At 32.0% G+C, this 22,172-nt stretch overlaps 1 protein-coding gene and 1 long non-coding RNA gene across 2 annotated transcripts in view; both read left to right on the plus strand.

The window, feature by feature from the left end:
* LOC127151250 (uncharacterized) overlaps nt 1-22,172 on the plus strand; it is a 93,811-nt gene that overhangs the window by 32,333 nt on the left and 39,306 nt on the right. The window lies entirely within an intron of this gene.
* Nucleotides 310-7,031, plus strand: LOC127151253 (uncharacterized). Its single transcript, XR_007824058.1, has 9 exons — nt 310-543; nt 2,584-2,735; nt 2,856-2,927; nt 3,128-3,198; nt 3,395-3,510; nt 4,221-4,601; nt 4,926-4,982; nt 6,318-6,366; nt 6,801-7,031. It is a non-coding gene; the product is annotated as an uncharacterized LOC127151253 (long non-coding RNA).

A 22,172-nucleotide genomic window follows, 5' to 3' on the forward strand; every position in this document is an offset into this window, starting at 1 on the left:
AGTTTTGAAATACTTGACAGTTGTAGTAAAAACTGATAAGTAAAATGAAAAAACGTCAAGAATAACGAAAAATTGAAAAAATGCATATTTTTTCAATTTTTTTTTCAATACTTGATAGGTTAAAAGGGTCAAGTAATATTTACTTGACATTTTTTAAATGTTAAGGATTATCTATTTATAAATAATTTTTTCCCTTTACCCTCAAAATTTTATCCCCAAATTTATTTTCCTTTCCCTCTCCAAATTTTTATGCCTAAATTTTATCATTTTCTTTTCTTCCCAACTTCTTTTCTCCCACACAACCCCTCCCCTGATTTCCCCTACTCGTCGCCGTACCCCTCCCTTGATTTTTCTCTTGCTCGTCGCTGCACCTTTCCCTTGATTTTCCCTGCTCGCCATAGGCTTTTGTACAACCCTTGCTGCCCCCATCATCGCAACCCTTCGCCATTTCTTCTCTCATATGCTCCCCAATTGCTTCTCTCCCCTGCTCCCTCATTGTTCTCTTTGATGCGTAACCCATTTCTTTCAATTTCTATCGTTTAGGTAACTGCCTTCAATTGGTCCGTCTTTTTTTGTTCTTGTTTGTTTGACTTGCGTTTTTACTTTGCTGCTGTGATTTTTTTTAGAAATCTATGATCTTGTTTTGATAATATTTTTTCTTTCTTTTTTTGTTCTATGTTTCTCTTTAATTCGTTTTGGCGCCTCCTAACGTGCACATTTCATTTGTAAGAAGTTTCTTTGTGTTTCTCTTTGTCGATGTATTTTAAATTGCGTTTAGAGACTTAGAAATCTCCTTCCACCGTTATTAGGGACAGATTTATTAAAGGGCCAGCGGGGGCATGTGCCCCCCTCACATATTGATCTTTGTATTTTAATTTTAAGTTTGAAGTGTCAGATTATAATATATATTAAATAATGTTTTTTCATTTTTAAAGTTTGGTTCTGGTGTGGTGGTTGTGCCCCCACTTTGTGACAAATCAAGTGAAGTGTTCATATATTGTGTATTGCAATTATTCTTGTAAAATAATTTTTATTCCAAATATCAATAGTTTTCTTTCTCCAAATATCAAATTTGTTCCTAAATTGCACAAAATATATTTTATTCCAAACATCAATAATATGAAAATTGTGGGCCGATATTTTCTTTAATTCTTTAACAAATGTAATGAATGTTATTGAATCATCAGCGAAATGTCGAGATATTCTACCATAGAAACATAGCATGAAAATTTTTTAAGCTTCCAATAATGGTGAGATATCAAGTGGACAAGGATTAAATCAAGAGATAATGATTAAAAAACTAGGAGATACTCGATGAAGATCACATTGCAACATTTTAACGAATTTAGTTACAATGTTCTCTTCAGTAGTTGATGTGTTTGAGACAATTATGGACAGTGGATCAAATTCAGAACAAAAATAAGAAGCACATATTCTAATGAGCTCAATCTTTTCATTTGGCTTGTTTTCAATATGCATCTCATGAAAAATATTTTGGGAATCACAAATGACTTGTCTCAAGTCCTACAAAGAAAAAATCAGGATATTGTGAATGCAATGAATTTAGTCAACTTTTGTAAAAGTAGACTACAAGCAATGAGAGAATCTGGTTGGGATTCATTATTGGAAAGAGTTTCTAATTTTTGCAATAGTCATGACATTGAAGTTCTTAAAATGGATGCTTTGTTTTTAGTTCGAGGATGAAAAAGTCGAAAATGTAACCAATTATAATTTTGCATCATTATCGCGTTGAAGTCTTCTATGCTGTCATTGATATGCAACTTTAAGAGGTGAATAATTGTTTAACTAAATCAAGTACTAAATTATTTCTCTGTATGACTTGTTTGATTCCGAGTAATTCATTTGCTACTATTGATAGACAAAGCTTAGTCGACTTGCTCAGTTTTATCCAAGAGACTTTTCAGCTATTGAACTCTCTATGCTTGAGAATCAATTTCAAAATTAAATTATTGATATGCATTTAGAGTTTGTTGAACTAAAAAGTGTTGGTGATCTTGCAGTGAAAATGATCGTAACGAACAGAGATAAAGTCTACCCGTTAGTTTATTGGTTGCTCATATTGGCCTTGATTTTACCGGTTGTAATAGAGAACATTTTTTTGCTATGAATATTGTGAACACTCGACTGCACAATCAAATGGGAGATCAATGGATGACTTATATTGAGAAAGATTTATTATATAAGTTAGATAATAAACTTATCATGGATCGATTTCAAAATATGAAAACTCGTAAAGGACGATTGTAATACGTATTAAATTAATTAATCTTTGAAGCTATTAATATTTTTTTCTCATTTTTTAATGTGTTTATTATATGGTGGCGTCTATACAAAATTTCTGGATCCATCATTGATCGTTCTAATCTCGTAAGGTTCAAAGGACTCAAGACTTAGTTGATTCTTAGTTGGTTCAGTGTAAGGGATTTGCATATTGTATTTTAAATTGCCGTTGTATCAACATTTCATTTAAGAAGTTTCATTTGCTTTTGGGTTATATGATGTAAATACGAATTTGTATCGGTATGTGGAACTTATCTAATGTTTGTAATGCTTTTATTTCAGTTTTGTGCGTAGTATTTTTGGGGTATTCGGCCTTCCAGCTACAATCTGGGGATTTTAACGTACCTAGTATTTCTTCCAACTGCCAGTATCAGACACTGAATGACAAACTTCTGTTGGAACTACAGAGTATAGGGTTGTATCCTGAGACCTTGGTGAGTTTTTTCTACTGCCGTTTCATGCTTAGAACTTGTAGGATGAGCTTTATTCAATACATATCTCACAGCAGTGTTCTTTTGCCCCTTACATTATTTTTCAATCTGTTTTGACTGCAGCCTGATCTGACCGAGGGAGAAGATCTGATTAACCAAGAAATTATGGAGCACAAGAGAAGCTTGTACCAACAGGTGTGCACTTATATCAATTGGTTTCTCACCAAAAACAAAATATCTGCATAATTTGTTTTTGAATATTTAGTTCTCTTGAGATTCTTGAATCCTTTAGGGTTACAGAGCCATTAAATAAAGAAAAGCTGCACTATCTTCTTGAATCCTTTGATATATATTTTCATGGATGCCTTCCTTGTTAACGTTTCGTCATTTAATAGATTGAGAGAAAGAGGCGCAACCTGGAAAAGGTGGAGCAATCTATCAAGAGAGCAAAAGATATGAAAAAACGGTAAGGTTCATGCAGATGAATTCTAAAATCGCAGAAATTAGAAGGGGTTGTTTTCGAGCTTCTAGCATGCTTTGTTAGTAAGACCACTAGTTCTGCTGTTTTTCTAATATGTTTATAAAACCGTTATTTTAGTACTCTTTCTTTTCCAAATGAAAGTTTGGTTTCTTACACAAAGATTTTTGGTTTCTTGTTGTAGATCAACTAGGCTATGCTGTTTGAATATTATGTGGCTGAGTTTTGTGTACTCGGGAAGTTTTGCGTTCACTGAAGTCATCGTTGACTAGTAATGAAGCACTTCAGTATGCTGAATATGTAAGTATATTTGGTTACACTCTTTTCTGCATTTTTCTGTTTCCTCTGAGGGTGGTTGTATGATGATCCTTCAAACTTTTTATTCTCTAAAGATTTTGAGATGGGAACAGATTCCTACTGACAAGCTTGTCTTTTTAATGCAGGATTTTTTCTCTTTTTCTTATTAGCTTCTAATTATAATAAAAATTTGAAAATTTCTTTTGTTGATAATTTATATTTTTAAATATTTATCTAAAATAATTTTGTCATGTTAACTCTTTATGCTTATCCATTATATTTGACTCTGTCAGGGCCCTATCCTTTACATTTTTAGAACCACTTAAAAGGATATCGTTATGTGGTCTACGGGTTGTCTCTTCACTAGAAGAAATCTGGTCTTTAATGTCGGGTGGAAAAAATGAAAAATAAGCTTTAATGTCGGTTTTCAAAAGGCGGATGTTTAATGTCGGTTTTAAACCGACATTAAAGCTTTATCTTTAATGTCGGTTTAAAACCGACAATAAAACATCATGTTTTTTAGAACCGACATTAAAGGTCTTTTTTATTTTATTTTTTTAATTTTGTAAAAAGTTGAATTTTTCTCTCTCTTACTTTACTCTTTTCTCCTTTCTTCTCTACCAAACCCTACGAAAGAAAGGTTTTCTCTCAACATTTCTTCCCTTTCTTCCTTTCTCAATCTCATCTTTTTCTCCCCTCTCTTCTCTGATCAGTCGCCAACGCGCGTGAACTCGCCGCCGTGCTATCATCGGAGGCAGCTTCTTCCGTTGCCGCATTGCGCTCATGCCTCACGTGGAACACTCACCCTCCTCACCACCGGCATGTTACCGGCTCGGGATGTCCGTTGTTGAGCGATTTCGGTTGCAATATCCCGACATCGGAGGCTCATCCAGCAAGTCAGTTTTTAGCGGAATGGTTCGAGGCATGTGGGGGGTCGCCCGGGAATGGGCTTAGGCTTTGTTCGCACGTGGGGTGTGGACGACCCGAGACGAGACGACATGAGTTCCGTCGGTGTTCCGTTTGTGGTGCCGTTATTTCGGCATTTCGGCATTGAAAGATTATCTCTGATTATCTTTCTTTTCCGTTTCTATAAGGTATAAGATTATCTTCCGATAACATCCATGGCCTCATTCTTGCTGTCTCTTCCAGAATCTTTATAGGTAGTAGCTTCATTATCAAGAAGAAAGGTCTTATGAAAGCCGGTGCTTCTGGAACCAGAGCAAGTTTGCTTGAACATCTTTTTAGATGAATAATTTCGATTTTATTAATGGTTGAATTTCATGTTTGTGTAAAAGTTGAAGCGATTAGTTCGCGATTTAATGTAGGGCTTTGTACGTAGTTAGAACCGATATTTTGATAATTTTTAGATTCTAGTTGTATTTCTTCTTGTTTTATTGAACTTGTTTTCACGTTATCAGGTTCTGGAGGATATTCGTATTTGTATGAACCTATGTGGTAGGCCGGGATGATAAGTAGTAAGTTTCTTCTTCATTCATTTCGTTGCTTATTCATATTGTTATCACGTTCAAACCTCGAGATGCTAAAACTAGCAGCGTTCTCAAGAAAGCATTACCATATGCACTAGCATTTGAATTTTTGTTTGATGAGTTTTCAAACTCTGCTCGTGTGTGTTTAATCTATTTTTTTCTCCAGTTGATTCCTCTTTTGAGTGTTTCCTTTTCTGAATTCAAGTAGTTAATTAAGGTTTAAGAACTCAGAAGAATTCTTATCTATGAATATGAATACTTCAAGTTACAAGGTACAAAATTAGTTGCCGCTGCTTTTCTCTTCGAAATTAGGAGTTTCTCTAATTTTACCATATTTAAGAGCTTGAGTATGTCTCTCTGCGTTGACATTTCTCTTGTTTTCCTCCTCCATTATTGCATTTGTCCGAATAGAATCGTATGTTTATTTTCAGTTACCAAGAGTAGTTCATGTTTCAAATGTAATAGGTAATTTCATTTTCCTTTTGAGTAAATACTTGGTTCATCTGATGTAGATAATCATTCATAGAATTTATTTTCATATCCAAACATGTTTGGGAGTGATTATGAACGGTAAAGACTACTTTTATCTTTCTAAAATCACTCCAAATTATGCTTTTAATAACTCAAATCCTTTGCTTTATTAATTAGTAATCAAAGGAGGAAGGAAACCATGGAATAGTATCAACTTATTTGTGCACACAATGGTTTCACTTTATTTGATTTAGTGACTTATAATAGTAGACATAATTTAGCAAATGGTGAAGACAACAATGATAGTGAAAATCATAATAATAGCTGTAAGTATGGACAGGTATGCAATCAATTGTATGCATCTCATGAGATCATCGTTGATGTGGTATTAAGATCATCTCACAAGTTCTTTACTTGTTAGCGAATTATTACCTAGTTGTGGCCATTTCCAATACGTATTCCTACCACATAGGCCAAGAAAAACCAATCCAAAATTTTACTTTTGGCCATCAATTATTTGCTCTTTAATTAGGTTTTTTCTACACTTGGAAGTAGATCACACTCATTCTGAGAATGGGAAGATTGGATTTTTGTCTGTAAAAGTTGGATTGGAGTATTCTTTTTCAGGTTATAGATAGTGAACATATGAGAAATTAGATATTGATTATAGCTATATTGGTTATGGAGTTGTTTGCTGTTTTTCTTTGTAATGTGGTTATGTTGTTCAAATCAGATTCTTGTTTTTGATGGCTTTATTGTAATAATTGTTGTTTAGCCATAAGAACACCCAAGAGATATATTGTTCTCTTATCTGTGTAATCAAGCAAATCACAAGCACCAAATAATATGTAGGAAATTGATGGTTCAAGTTCAAGCTTCAGTCAGCTGTTTTGAATTGAAGGTATTATACAAAAAGTTTATCTTACCATGTTTCTCAATTTGTTTTTTAGGAAGACTTGAATGAATAAGTTACAATATTATCTTGGTAAGACTGTTATGTGGTTGCACTTGGTTTAGAAATTTTTTTTGGTGGTGTTGTTTCAAATACTGTTTAACAATTTAGAAAAGCGGGAAGTTTAATTATGTGAAGAAAAAACTGTTTTGGTGGTGACTTTATGTTTGGTTCTTTTGTTTGGCAATGAAATGACTATTATGGTGGTGACTATTTCTCAAAACTTGACTTGGATTTTTTTATGCACTTATTATGAAAAACATGAATAGAAACTTGACTTGGAACTATCATATCATCCTCATTTTGATATTTTGATATTTCTACTAGCAACTAGGTCATAACATTGTTACTTATCAATTCAACCATCTTGATGTCTTTTACAGGGAGTTATCACTAAACAAATGACTGCAATAGAAAAAATGGTTGCAAGTGAGTACAATTAGCCAGACCCTCATCTTTGTGACAAGATCTTGAAGTTGGTCATTTGTGAAGCGTTCTAGTTTGCTATTAGTTGCAGTTTTAGTTATTGCTCTCTCAATATATTCTTTTTCTTTCTTTCTTTCTTTTTTTTCCATAGGATGATCAGTGTAATAATTAAGCTTCATAATTTCTGTGTTTGGATCCAAGTTGTATATAAATGTACACATTATTAAGATTTCATTTTGTATATGTACAAGTAAAAGATTTCATTTTTAACTATTTGGTGTCATACAAAATGGACAATAATGCAAGAATATAATAAAAATAAATTTGAAAAAACGACATTAAAGACAGCTTTAATGTCGGTTAAAAAAAAATTAAAGGCATCTTTAATGTCGGTGGAAAAACGACATTAAAGATGTATCATAAGTGACATTAAAGACATATTTAATGTCGGTTATCCACCGACATTAAAGATGAACCGACATTAAAGGCCTTCAACAACACCTTCAAAGATGTCGGTTATAAACCAACATTGAAGCCCAACCGACATTAAAGCCCTTTAATAACGCTCGCAAAGATGTCGGTTGCCAAGTGATATTAAAGGCCTTTAATGTCAGTTTTAAACCGACATTAAAGACCAGATTTCTTGTAGTGCTTATATGTGAATCTATTATATTTTACTCACACAACTAATACATTCACAAATTTATATGTACAACTTATAAAAAGAATAGCAACGACACTGTTTAGGAATAGTACTAACATGAATTTTGTCCTTTCTTGTTAAGTTTTTTAACTGCACACTAAAATTGTTATCTCGAATTAGTTTGATGCCTTTGAGATAAACTAAATCAGGTTGGAGGATGTGGGCTATGCCGTTGGTGCTCAGAGTGTCGGAACTTTTTTATCACTGAGAGAAGGTATTGAATCTTATGTTAAAAGCTAATTGAGCCTTTCACATTTTTAATTTCAACCACCACATTATGGTTTTCGTGCTGATGTTTGTTTTATGTTCTCAGGATTTTATTTTTGGTTTAAAACACATCGATAGATACTTGCATTTTTGGTTTTGTTTGGAATGGTGAATACTTGCATTTTAATTGCACAATTCGCTGTTAAAGTATGGAGTATGGTAGTTGTTATACTTGCAACTCCGAACTCCAAACATTTCGTTTCTGAATAAAGATTACGTATTTTGTTTCTATTTCAAGGATATAATTCTATTATCAAAATTCTTAAACTTAAAAGTTAAAATTTTTAGTTTTAATGTTATCCTCATTTTGTTTATTAGATTTCAAGGAGTTGAAGATAACAATCGGTGAGACTTTGAGTTTGGAATTATCTAAGAGTGTTGTGGTGCCTGGAGGAGGGTGACGTCTCTGTTTTCTTATTATCACATATACTTTGTGTTTTATGATTAAGAACAACAATCATAAAACATAAAACACAAAGTATATGTAAGAACGATAATCATAACTCGTTTTGTAATATGAATAAGGACGATGTTCCTCTGTTGTAAGTATGTAATGGCCAACTATATCTATGTTCAAGAATACATATACGCAATTTGTTATTTCTTTGATTGAAAGTTTGGGTTGATTCAAGGAACTTAAATAGTTCAATTGATGGAAATCTTAAATTCTTGCTTATGTGTTGTCTCAATTGATCATGTTTTGTGTATTATTGTTAAACTTCAAAACATGTGCAATATAATTATATAAGTATTTCAAATTGCACAATTTTTCATTTGAAAAAAAAAAACTTGACACGTAAAACGTGTCAATAAATAAATATTTTTATTCTTGACACTAGATTACTTGACAGGTAATAAGTGTCAAGATTAAATATTAATTTTTGACGTTTATAAAGTGTCAAGTATATTTCATCTAGACATTTATAGAGTGTCAAGTATATTTCATCTTAATGCTTAAAAACTGTCAAGAAAAAAACTCTTATTCTTGACGTTAGATTGTTTGACACATTTAAAAGCGTCAAGTAAACAAATACTTGATAGGTAAAAAGTGTCAAGTAAAACTATTTTTGTAGCCGTAAGTATAATAAATTGCAAAGGAGAAAAAATAATTGAAGTGAAGAATGGTCCTAATAATTCCTCTTATTAGAATCAATTTTTAAAATCAATAAAATCAAAATCTTCAAACTTAATTTATACGTGTGAACAATAAATTGTTTTTTAATGTTTTTGATGTAAAACTACTTAATATATCCACGTAGCCAATCATTAAAAGAGACAAAAAAGGAGAAATCAAATGTTTCTCTACTATTTTTCTTCCCTCATAGATCTTGCAATAAGACAACTCATAATCTAGCCACCTATTTTCTCTTTGTCGCTATTGCTAGGACCGAATATTTCTCCCTAGCTTGTTGGGCTTGTTTAAGGTGATATAAGTCGAGTCGGAAGAAAATTATATACCAACCTAAACTATTCGGGTTGGCATTCAATGGAATAATAAAGGATATGGCATGCTTTTGAGTAGTCATTTTGAAAAATGACAAAACCACTTTTTCTTTTAATTTTTAGCTAATGACATTTTTTGCACGTGCATGGTATTTTGTAAAATACCAAAATACCCCTATTTTCGAACTATAATTATTTTATGTAATTAATCTATGTTATAGATTTAAAAGCCTTTAATTATTTTTCGACGTGGTAAAAATATAACAACCCATATCATAACTTCTTCCTAATATCTTGAGACTCAACTAATTGATTCAACATTTTAACAACTTTATTTGATCTTACTCATTTCAAAATAACTAAATTATTAGGTTTCATTTTGGACAATCTCAACGATTGATTTTATATTAAAATAACATTAATTTGTTGAATCTCAAAATAACCAAATTATTATTTTGAATTTCGAGAATCTCAACCATTGATTTGTTTACCAATTACCTTAAATTCAAAATAACAAAATTATTATTTTTTAAAATTGGAGAATCTCAACAATAGATTTTATACCAAAATAACATTAATTATTATTTTGAATTTGGGAGAATCTCAACCATTGATTTTATTTCAAAATATCCTTACTTGAATTTCAAAATAACCAAATTATTATTTCTTTTATCAATTTTCAAATTTCAAAATAACCAAATTATTATTTCTTTTATCAATTTTCTTTTTTAATGCCCTTTTTGTTTAAGTGAGAATTCGCCTATTTGTCTCTCAAGGTTTCTTATTAAATTTAAATTAACTTATTCTAAAATATAGCATTATGTGTATATGTATAATTAGTTTAGTACCATTAATTCGTACAAGGTGGAAATGAATTAAAACCAGAAAACTATTGCATTAATTGTATTTAGAAAGACTTTTAAACAAAAAAAAAATGTTCATTTGACTGAATAAATTAATTGTAATTTTCTATCAATATTGGTTTGATGTCTATAATTGGATGTTCATGTGATTGAGGAAATAACATACCAACTAACATGATTTCAGAGTGCCACATTTTCATGGTATTTTATACAATATCAAAATACCCACATTCGCGAACTGCAATTATTTCAATATATGTGGTCTTATCAAAAGTCTCTCAAGTGTAATTACTTGGTGATATACATTTATGAGTTTGTAATTAATTTCGACGTGTTAATAATGTAACGACTCAACTTTTTATACTAAGTTGAGGTCATTACTATTTAAAGAAATAAAATTTATTAAATTAAATTGGAAGGTGAAACAAAAGTTCATGAACAAAACTTCAAATACTCCTTTAAAATCATAAATAAATAATGTAAGTAGAAATAAATCTAAAAGTAAGTTCCTAGCTGGGGCCTTATCTAGTTTTAAAAGAGTAAAATAAATAAAAGTGCATAAATACTGAAATCAAATCGAATAACATAAGGCGGAAGCAAAACGTTCCCTATGGCATACCACGGTCACTTCTTGTCATTCGTCAGTTTTCCTTTGCTCTTACCTCTACCTCTGCCTGAAAAATTAAACATAAGAGAGTGAGTATAAAAATATACTCAGTAAGGGACCTACTATTAGTCCTGCTAGTTGGCTGTTAACTTACTATTAGAGTCTTGTAAAGTGGTACCCCTAACTGGCACGTTCCCAAACATGTGCAATCTATGATCCCGTAGGAACATCTCTGGTCTTTGGTGACCCAAAGGAACACCTAGGATAAAACTGGTCTTTGGTGAATGCAAGGAACACCTAGGACAAACTAGTCTTTATTGATTCTCGAAGAAAACACTAAGACAATCGGGCTGTCACTATATCTAATCCTCAGCTGGTGATAGCCTAAATGTAAATCAATCTTAGAGAAAATAGTGGCTCCTTGGAACTGATCAAACAAGTCATCAATTCTGGGCACAGGATAGCAGTTCTTGACTGTCACCTTATTCAACTCTCTATAATCAATGCAAAGACGCATCGATCCATCTTTCTTCTTCACAAACAGTACTGGTGCTCCCCAAGGTGACACACTAGGTTGAATGAAACCTTTATCTAGCAACTCCTGCAACTGGACCTTTAGCTCTTTCAGCTCAGCTGGGTTCTGTAAGAAGCTCTAGATATAGGAATAGTGCCTGGCTCTAGCTCAATAGGAAAATCGATCTCTTTAGAAGGTAGAAGTCCTAGAAGCTCATCAGGAAAAACGTAGGGATATTCTCTCACTACCGGTTCAGATGACAAGGAAACTTCAGGCTCTCTGGTGTCTACTACGCTAGTCAAGATACTCCAAGTATCCTGGTTAAGCAACTTATTGGCTTTCATATCTGAGATAACTTTGGGTAGGACCACAGTCCTTACCCCCTTAAACTTGAAACTAGCCGCTGAATGAGGGTTAAAAACTACCTTCTTGTGGGAACAGTCGATACTTGCATGGTTGGCAATTAGACAATCCATACCTAGAATTACATCAAAATCTCACATGTCTAAAACTAGCAAAGTTACATCTAACACATGGTTTGCTATCTCTACTTGATGTGCTTTTATCTTTTCTTTAGACAACATAACTTCTCTCGATGGGGGTAGAAACAGATAGCATACTACCCAAAGGTTCTACTTCTAAACACATATGCCGAACAAAAATGGAGGATATGAAAGAATGAGATGACCCAGAGTCAAACAACACAAATGCGAAGTGCCCCAAGATAAGGAGTGTACCTGTCACTACAGTACCAGCTTGCTCGGCCTCCTAGCGAGTAGTGGCAAATACTCTTTCCTGCTGGAAAGTGGGAGTCTGATTCGAAGTAGCCTCAAGCAGTTTCTAAGGATAAAAGTCAGTTATATGCCCTGGTTGCTTGCACTTGTAATAAAATCCACTTCCTACTAAGCAACGCCCTCCATGAAACTCCCACAGCTACGACAGACAGGTAGCTCTTTCAAAGTCTTTCCTACAGTAGTAAGCTCCTGGTGATGCTGCTGGAAAACGCCTCCTGACGTCAGATTCCTTTGTGGTGCTATAGTAGGCTGCAACCCAGCCTTCCTTTTCTGACCTGAGGTTGACCCTCTTCCTACAACTTTGGACGGATTAGCCCTCTCGTGCAGATTCATATCCACTGCAAGACGGATTTCATCAGCATAGGTGGTTGGCCTGAAGGCTTGGACGAAACCCTGGAGGTCTAGTCTAAGACCTCTAACGAACTTTTCAGTCTTGGCAGCCTCATCCCTTACTACATCGAAAGCAAAACGGGATAGCATGTCAAACTCTGCGTCATACTGCTTCACAGTCATGTCGTCTTGCTCCAAGTTTAGGAACTCTTGCTGCTTAGCATACCTCAAGCTGGCATAAAAGAATTTTGCGTAGAAGCTCTCCTTGAACTGCTACCAGGTTATCTGGTTGATATCACCACCCAACATCCTCTCAGCAGTCTCCCACCAGGCGATACCTCTATCTTCTAAGAAGAAAATTGCGCGTTGAACTTTCTGGTCATTAGGACACTTTATGTACCGAAAGATGGTCTCTATAGAAGTCAACCACATATGAGACTTAGTGGGGTTATCCATGAACTCGTCAAATGTCTTGGGGTTGTACTTCCTAAAGTCTTTTATATGCTTCGTCTCTGCTGACAGTCGGTCTGGCACAGGCTGGGGTTCCACTAGAATCTGAGCAGGGACTGGTTGGGTCTGTTAGGCAGCATGTAATGGTGCCAATGCATCTCTCAGCATATCTTGGTATCTCTTCTCCATCACAACGAGGTCTGCTTGAGTAACAACTACAAAGGGTTGGCTGTTTGCACAGCAGGTTGCTCTTCAGGTTGAGTACGTCCAGCTCCTCTGCCTCCCCTACCACTTCTGCGTGCACCTTTATGTGGCAGCATTTTTCCTAAATTCCACCAGCAGAAGTTTTCATTATGCAATCATAACACAACTCATACGTTATCTAATTTAGTTCAAGTAAGGTCATAATCACAACATCATCATAAATCATAAAACATACCTGGGGAGTGGTGAAGGACCGTATTAGCTTCCTATTAGAGTCCTGTAGAGTGGTACCACTAACTGACACGTTCCTAAACACGTGCAATCTATGATCCCGTAGGAACATCTCTGGTCTTCGGTGACCCAAAGGAACACCTAGGACAAAACTGATCTTCGATGAACACAAGAAACACCTAGGACAAACTGGTCTTTAGTGATTCTAAAAGGAAAAACTAAGACAATCGGGCTGTGAGTGACCCCGTCGGGCCACTCATAAACATATCATCTCATACTAGACTAGTGATTCCGTCAGATTACACAGTTATAAAAAGGTGGTGATCCCGAAGGACACCCATGTGGGTACGACTCTAATAGAAAAAGTTAACCGTACACCACATTCAATAGTATGCAGCATAACATAACATCATAAGCATGACATGAATATTAATCATAGAAGTCTTAAATGATGGGATTAATAATTCATGCATAAACATCAACATCATCAAACATGATCGTCATCACACTACCATTTCATAACTAACGGTCAACATAAACATAAACTTTGTTCTGATTATCAGTTATCATAACACAATCTCATTATGCATCTCAGCTACAACAACACATAATGGAAAATTATATGCAAGCTCTCACTTCAATTTGAAAGTCTAGTAGGAGAATCTCTTACCTGAAGATTAGCTTAATTCACAGAAAAACACTCCTGATAGCAAATTCAAGCTTCCCTAGAAAATCCTAAACAGTACGAATAAAATACTAAGATAACTAAATTTGCAGTTAGTTTAGGATACAAAAATCTAGCTAATTCAACTTACCCAAAGTTGATGTCGGATCCAACTCAACCTTAATTTAGAACAACGTTCCACAACTTACTTCCAATGATCTAACCAGTCCTTTAAGAAAAATAATTCAATTTAATCTAAAATTAAATTATTTAGGGTCCAAAAATCAACATCCAATGGATATGCCAAAAATCCAATCAAAACTTACCAAAAATAGGTGAAAAGGCAAAAAATAGGCTTGGTGGCTCAAATTGGCTAGGTTAGAGGAGAAACTGGCTAGGTGGCTCGGCTGAAGAACAGGGCGGCTTGTGGCTCGCAGCTTATGATTAGAAGAGGCAGGCGCGCACAAGGAAGGCTCGGTGTGGCTCGGGTTCACGCGAACGGCTCGGCGACTTCACACAGGCGCGCGCGTGACTCATACTTTGTATGCGTGGATCGCGCTGACGGAGACGGCTTATGACTGTGCTTCCGACAGTCGATGATGCTCGACTTGACAAAATGACAGAGACAATCGGCTTACATGAATGTGGCTCGGGTTGGTTCAGACGATCAGCTGACGGAGACGACCGATGACAGATTGACGCTCGCGTGCGTGGCTTGGTTGTCGTTCGACGATAACCGACGACGTATACAACGAAACGAGGCAACGACTGATGGAACAGCGCTACGACAGACGATGGCGTGAAGGAAACTCGGGTGTTTGCGGCTGAAAACTTGTGACGGTGATTGAAGATGGGTGGCGACGGCGAGGGGCGGCTAGGGTTTCCTTGTTGTGTGATTAGGGTTTCTTGAGGAAGATGATGAATAGTGCTTTTCCCAAGGAGCTTATTTGATGAAGTAATAATAAATTATTATTACTTTTCTTTTATTTTTTTTTCTTATTTCTTTTCCCCAAAATCTCATACTCTCTCTTCATAAAAACCCACCAAATCTTCTCTCTTGTTTTTTTTTTAACTCAAATCTCCCTCTCTCTACAAGAAAATCTCCATTTTTCTTTCCAAAAATAATATATAACCTTAAATAATTACATTATCTTCATAATATAATTATTTTATTTTTAAAATTTCAATTAATTATATAATCATATATAATTAATCAAATTTCTCCCAAATACAAATCTTCCAACACAAACTACTTAAAACAAACCAATTCAAACGTAAATTCCAAAATCAATTAATTAGATATGCTCCAAAGTATCTAATTAATTCTAATTTCTACGTGTCAAAGATTTCCAACAAATAAATCGAATAACACCCAAAATAATCTCAACATTAAACTTAAGATAATTACGAATAAATTACCTAAATTTTAGGGCATTACAAATAAGGTATACAACCACTATCATAACCTTCTTCCTAGTATCTCGGGATTTAACAATTTTGTTGAAGATTAAAACAACTTTATTCATTTTCTTTATTTCAAAATAACCATATTAATATTGTTTTTCTTGGCTAAATCCCAACCATTTTTTTTTTTATTTCAAAATAATCTTGAATCTTTCAACCCTTAATAATTTAGAAATTAAAATTAGTTTTCTTATGAGATCTTAATTTATTTTTTAAATTTGAATATTTAATTTGGAAATTAAAATTAATTTTCATATTAAGATCTTAATTTATGTTTTAAATTTGAATATTTAATTTGGAAGTTAAAATTCTTCATATTAAGATCTTAATTTATTTTTTTCCCAACAAAATAGGCTAAGATATTGTGTTTTTTAGATAAAATCCTCCAAATTCCATCTACATTTTATTAAAAATAATATAAATAATTAAAAAAATCAGCTAAAATTTTTTTAAGAGATAAAGAAGATGCAACTTTTGTATTTTTGTTCTTCCGAGTGAAGGTTTTTGTTCTTCCACCCCAAGCGTGATTGCAAGTTATAGACTCAAAAATCAAAGATGGAAGATAAAAAATGAAGATAGTATTTGCGTGCTTCAAATGTTTATATTCTTCTTCTTGAAAATGCATGATTGATGAAGTTAAAGATGAAACCGAAACTTCAAATGGAATGGTAACTTGCAAAAAGAATGGTGGAGATTGGGGTTTGCCCTCTTTAAGGTGGAAAGATTAGGGTTTGTTTGCTTGAAGAAGATGAGAGACAAGGAAGATGGAGAATCTTAAAATGGAATATGGAGAATCGAAAAACAAAAATGGAAAATGCAGATCATTGCAACGAGTCTGGAAAATGGAGATGAAGGGTTTTAATTTTGATTGAACAAGTATGTAGCTGTAATTATGTTTCAACATTTATTAAAGCGTATTTATTTTATTTTAGCTTAAGAAAGTAGCTTACACTCTATGTGTATGGGGATATTTTGGGTTTTTTTTGCAAATTCTTATTTATTATATATCTTTTTTCATTTTTGAAAAAAAAAAACGGTTTTGCTATTTTTCAAAATGACAATTTTAAAATTGCTATTCTTCTAGTTGACCAAAAATAAAATTATGTTTAATATGCAACAACCCAACCCAACCCAAAAAAATCCAAGTTGGTCTAGGTTATTATTTTAAACAGAGAAAACTGTCAAAATAGCAAAATTTTAGATAAAAAAGAAAAATAGCAAATCCCAAAAATATTTTGATTTATGACAAAATCGCTTGCTAGATAATTTTTTCCAATTCTTTTTGCCCGGGTATACTCCTTTACGATTGGCAATTGCTCACATATATTTGTTTAGGTAAAAAAATCAAACAAAATATATACGGTGTATTTGTAAACACATATACTTTTTTTAAATTTTAACTAAATTAAAAAATATTCTATTATAGCAGAAGATTGAACCAACATCCCTAAAGATACAGCTTTAGTTTCAACATCCCTTACTTATTAGGATTTAAATCAATCAATTCACAATTTTTTATATTTCATATTATTTATCAAAAATTTATTAAATAATACATATTACAAATTTTTACCTGCAATTTCAATCTACATTTTATATCCTTCCCTAAAATCGTCAATTTGAATTCAAATTTTACCTCGTATTCCTAAAATAGCGCCAAAAATAAATTCAATTATTTCACATTTTTTTATTCTTTAAACTATTAATAAAAAAAAGCATAAATAATACATAATACATATTTGATATTTATTAACATCTTGAGTTTATAAATATATATCTCACCTTGAAATCATTAGTTTTAACTCAAATTTTATACCTTAACTTGAAATCCAAATTTTACACATTAATTTTAAATCAATAGTTTGAATTCCTAAAATTATGCTAAAGATACCAAACTTAAATTTGAGTTATATTATCATCCCTAAAATAATGCTAAAGATAACAAACTTCATTTACAACATCATCCCCAAGTTCTGTCGATTAAACAATAATTTCATAAATAATACATAATACATAATTGTTATTTTGAATTCAAATTTTATACATTATCCCCAAAATGACGTCAAAGATAACGATTTGATTGGATGATTCAAATGTTAAAAATAACAATTCAAGTTTATTAGTTTTAATTTGTTTTGATAACCTCCAAATTTATTTATTTATTAACAAAAAATTAATAAATTCGATTTAATCCAAAATAGATCATCGAGCTCCTTAAAAATATTTTTATGGTTAGTAAATAAATATATTTCATTAACAAATATTTGTTTGAAAAATATAAAGGAAGTATAAATTTGAATATATTTAATTTGTTCAATTTGTTTTATTGTTTATTTCTTTTTTTTTTCCTTAATTTAACAAAATCGATTTATATAGTTAAATAAACTAGGTTTGATTGCGTTGATTTTCTATAGAATTACAGTGTATTTGTGCATGTTACATGACAATATTATTCTTTCCATATTAGATCCACAGTATTTGACAGAATGTATAGCATATGTTGCTGATACAATTACATTGTAATTTATACTTTTAAATAATGTGATAAACTATTCGTTCTATATCATGATCACATATTCAAATATTAATATTTATTTACTCATATAATCATATGCTTTTCAAATCCAAAAAACTTAACATTAAAAGGATTTGTTACAAAACCAAGAATAAGAACGATTTTCTAAATAGGTGTCATTGAAGCATAATAACACGATTGTTTAACTAAACGAACTTTATAATAACCAATAGAATTAAGATTTCTCAAACATGATATATGTCAAGTATGAATGATGTTATAAACAACAGATTTGGGACACACACAAAAAGATAAAAGATTTGGTCATCAAGATAGTATCATTCCCTTGAGTATAGGATAATTCATATATTCCAAATACGCTGCATTTGAATAGCTCAAAAAATGAGACATGATATTGGAAATATCACGAAGATAGTGTATTTTGCAAACAACATTCAAATTTGGTAAATCTTAACTAAATATGCTATTTTGTTGCTAGACAAGATTGCAACAACCTCCTCTATATTAATGGCAAATATACATACAAGATTTTTCAGTTTTGTAATATTTTAAACAATTTATTAAATAATACAAAATAAATATTTTTAATAACAATTTGAATTTAAATTTTAGATTCTCCCCTAAAATAATACCAAATATAAATACAAGATTTTTAGTTTTTTTTTATATTTTAAACAATTTATTAAATAATACATAATATATATTTTTAATAATAATTTGAATTTAAATTTTATTATTGTAATTATGCCTCAATGACATTTTTGCAATTATTTGAATATTCGTTTTTTAGGTTTTATTTGAGAAAAGAAAAGAAGGAGACTGGGAGAGAGAGAGCAGCTGATGCAAGAGACAAATATTAGAGGGAGAAAGTTTTTCTTGCAAACAAGAGAGGAGAAAAGTGCAGCTGACGGAGAGGAAGACGTCGAAGTTTCGACGTAAGGGACGACAAGCTTTTTCGAGCAGCATTTGACGACGTCCAACGTTGGTCGTGGATTTGAGGCGAGTTTCACGGTGAGTTTTTCGTGGGTGTTATGTTTTTCAATCGTGGTTCTTCTTGGGGTTTGCAGTGGGTTGTTCAACACGTGAGTCTCCGGTCGGAGGAGCTGACAAGAAGAAAATCTCTTCATTTGGGCCAAATGTATGAAGACTTTGAAGGGTTTGAAGGGGACGAAGCTGGAAACTAGTTTCAATCATTTATGCCTGAATGTTTGAATGTCTGAACATGCACAGTTTGAAAAAGATATGAAATTATGTGGAGCTTTGATGGTGATAGGTGTTAATTGTATCTTGGGAGTTTTATAAAATTATAAGGTATTTGGGGTTTACTTAGGTAGGGGCATTTAAGACATTGCTCCTACAATTTTCTTTTTAGATTTTCTGTTTTGTTATTTTATCAATTTAAAAATTAATTTGTCATTTATCTAAAGTGAACCTCCTATTCTGACATTCTTTTTGTGAATCCTTTTAAAAATACCCTTGAAACTTGGTTAAACTTTTTGTCATCATTTCCAAGTTTCCAAGTCAACACCCTTCCATTCAGGCATGCCACTTCTTCCGGAACGACCCTCTATCTGTCAAATTAATTGTCCAAACAAAATACGGGAGGTATTTCATTTACCTTCATCTTTGTTCTTGTTTCTTAGGCAATGAAACTTTTTCTTTTTCACTTTGTTGGATTTTTAGAGGTTGGACTAAATTATAAAATATATTCTTAAACTTTTGATGAGAAGAAATATAATAAATAAAACACCAAATGATTTTAAGGCTTACATATTTTAGCAAAATTGTATAGTAATTGTGTATGTTAAAAGTCAAATACTTTTTTATTTGACTATGAATTATTTTGTTATGTTTTAAGAGGAAATGTTGATTTTGAAATTTTCGGAAACTAGTTTATTAACACGTAATTATATATTAACATTTGGATATTTCTATATTAACATTTGGATAAAATATTATGAAGCACATTGAGTTGAAACTAATTTAAATTAATATTTATATCTACTCATTAATGATAATATATTATTATGTTTAGCATATAATGAAGTACAATTTTTTGAATTTTTAAACTTTTTGAAAATTTTTCCTTCATATTATCTTTTAATTTAAAAAACTCTATTATTTTTTAACTTGTTAAAAGATAAAAAGATTCTTGTCCATTGATAATTTTTCAACAATATATTTGTACCAGGATATATTTACATAATACAAAATACTAATATGAATGCCTAAGCATATAAAAAAGTTAGACTAAATGAATTTTTTTAGCTATATATTCTGGTACAATGAAATGAACACTTTTTAAAAGACAATAAATTTTTTGTTATTAATTTTAATTAATTAATTATAGCAAGAGTTTGGTGATTTTTATGAAAAATAATTGTTCGTTAAAGAAATTATACATAAAAATAAAGAATGAAAACCAAAACTAAAATATTCAAATGATTTTTTTTTAATTTGTGGGTCGTGTATATGTTTGCAAAATCATGTTCACATTGACATACTTTTATTTTCAAAAAAATTTCACCTTCAACTATTTTATTAATTTTAGAATTATTCGTGGATTATTTATCATTAAAAATCATGTGGATCATTAGTATCTCTATTCACTTACACCATCTCATATATAGGTGAAATTAGTGAATCGGTTTGGTTACAGTTTCTCTATGGATCAATACAATTTTGGACCAAAAAAAAATTTAAATTATGTAGGTGTATTTTTATTTTGATGAAAAAATTGACAATATATATATATATAAGAAAAATTATTGAGTTAATTAAAAAACAATGTAAGATAATCAAATAACCTTCGGTTAATCCACATGTTAATAACTATTGTAATAGTTAGCGAGGGAAAACAGAAGAGAATAACACAAGAAACTTTGGTAACCCAGTTCAGTCAATGATGCCTACTTCTGGGGAGCTGTGCACAGCCCTTATGAGTAATTTTATTAAGTTTCACTTTGACTCAGAATACATAAAAACAACATATGAACTTTCTTCTACTATATGACTATTTAACATGCTCAATAATTTTAGACTTCAGGCTCCCCTGAATGCATGAGTAATCCTTCTCGATGGTGTCTGACTTCAGGCTCCCCCTGAGTGCATGAGTGAATCTTCTGGATGATATCTTCATACTCTACTAAAGTTTCTGCTGTGATCACTCAAATCACTTCTTTGTCCTTTTTATTACTCATCATATAAATTAACTTAGATTAACATCCAAAACCTTTAGTCATAAGATTGCACTACCTTTTCGTACCTGCAACTTCTAAGATTGATTCGTACCTACAGCTTCGGCAATCAAGCAATCGTAATTAGTCGACCTTCAACAATGTATTCTTCTTACGTTTTTATCGTCAGTCACCTTTTTCGATAACTCTTTCTCTCTCTCTTTCTCTCTCTCTCACTCTCTCTCACTCTCTCTCTCTCTCTCTCTCTCTCTCTTTATATATATATATATATATATATATATATATATATATATATATATATATATATATATATATATATATATATATATATTTCCTATTTTCACAAAGATATCTTGCAAGATTCCTAAAATAAAGAAGAATCTTTTTATCTTTTGATTATCTTATATTTAGAAAAATAATCTCATATTTTTTTAGACAAAATCTTCAACAAACTCCTCCTTTTGTCTGAAAGAAGAGATTTCTTTCCTGGTTCAACGCCACGCTTTTTCAGAGTCATCTTATGGATCAGTTAGCTAGTGTAGATACATCAGCATGTCATACCAATCTTCCCAAACTATTATATCTAACACCACAAACTTCCAATGACAACCAAACAGATCATCATTTCAAAAACAGTTGGCTTTTAATCAACAGAAGAAAAGTTCTAGAAACAACATACTTTCTTTCAAAAAGATTAAACAAAACTAAATGAGAAACTTCTGAAATAAAAACAACAAAAGCAAAGATCCAACATTCTGGTACAAAAGCAGTCAACCACCCAACACTTAACAATCAACATTTAACCTTGCCACTTTTCCCCTTTGGACCAAAAAGAAATATCATTTAGGATCACGGTTCTTCCTACTTGTAAAAGAAGTAAACGACTTCAAATGACGAATTAGAGAGTTGACTTCCAACCAGCGTTTAGATAACAAATTTATAGAAGCAGAAAGAGCTCGAGACTGAGCAGTGAGAGAATTAACAATTTTAAAAGCTAGCTCCCGATCAACAAAGAACTCAGCAGCATCATCCTCCCAATCATTTGTGTCAAAAATGCGTGGA

This window comes from Cucumis melo, chromosome 10 (assembly GCF_025177605.1).
Source record: "Cucumis melo cultivar AY chromosome 10, USDA_Cmelo_AY_1.0, whole genome shotgun sequence".
Taxonomy (NCBI): Eukaryota; Viridiplantae; Streptophyta; class Magnoliopsida; order Cucurbitales; family Cucurbitaceae; genus Cucumis; species Cucumis melo.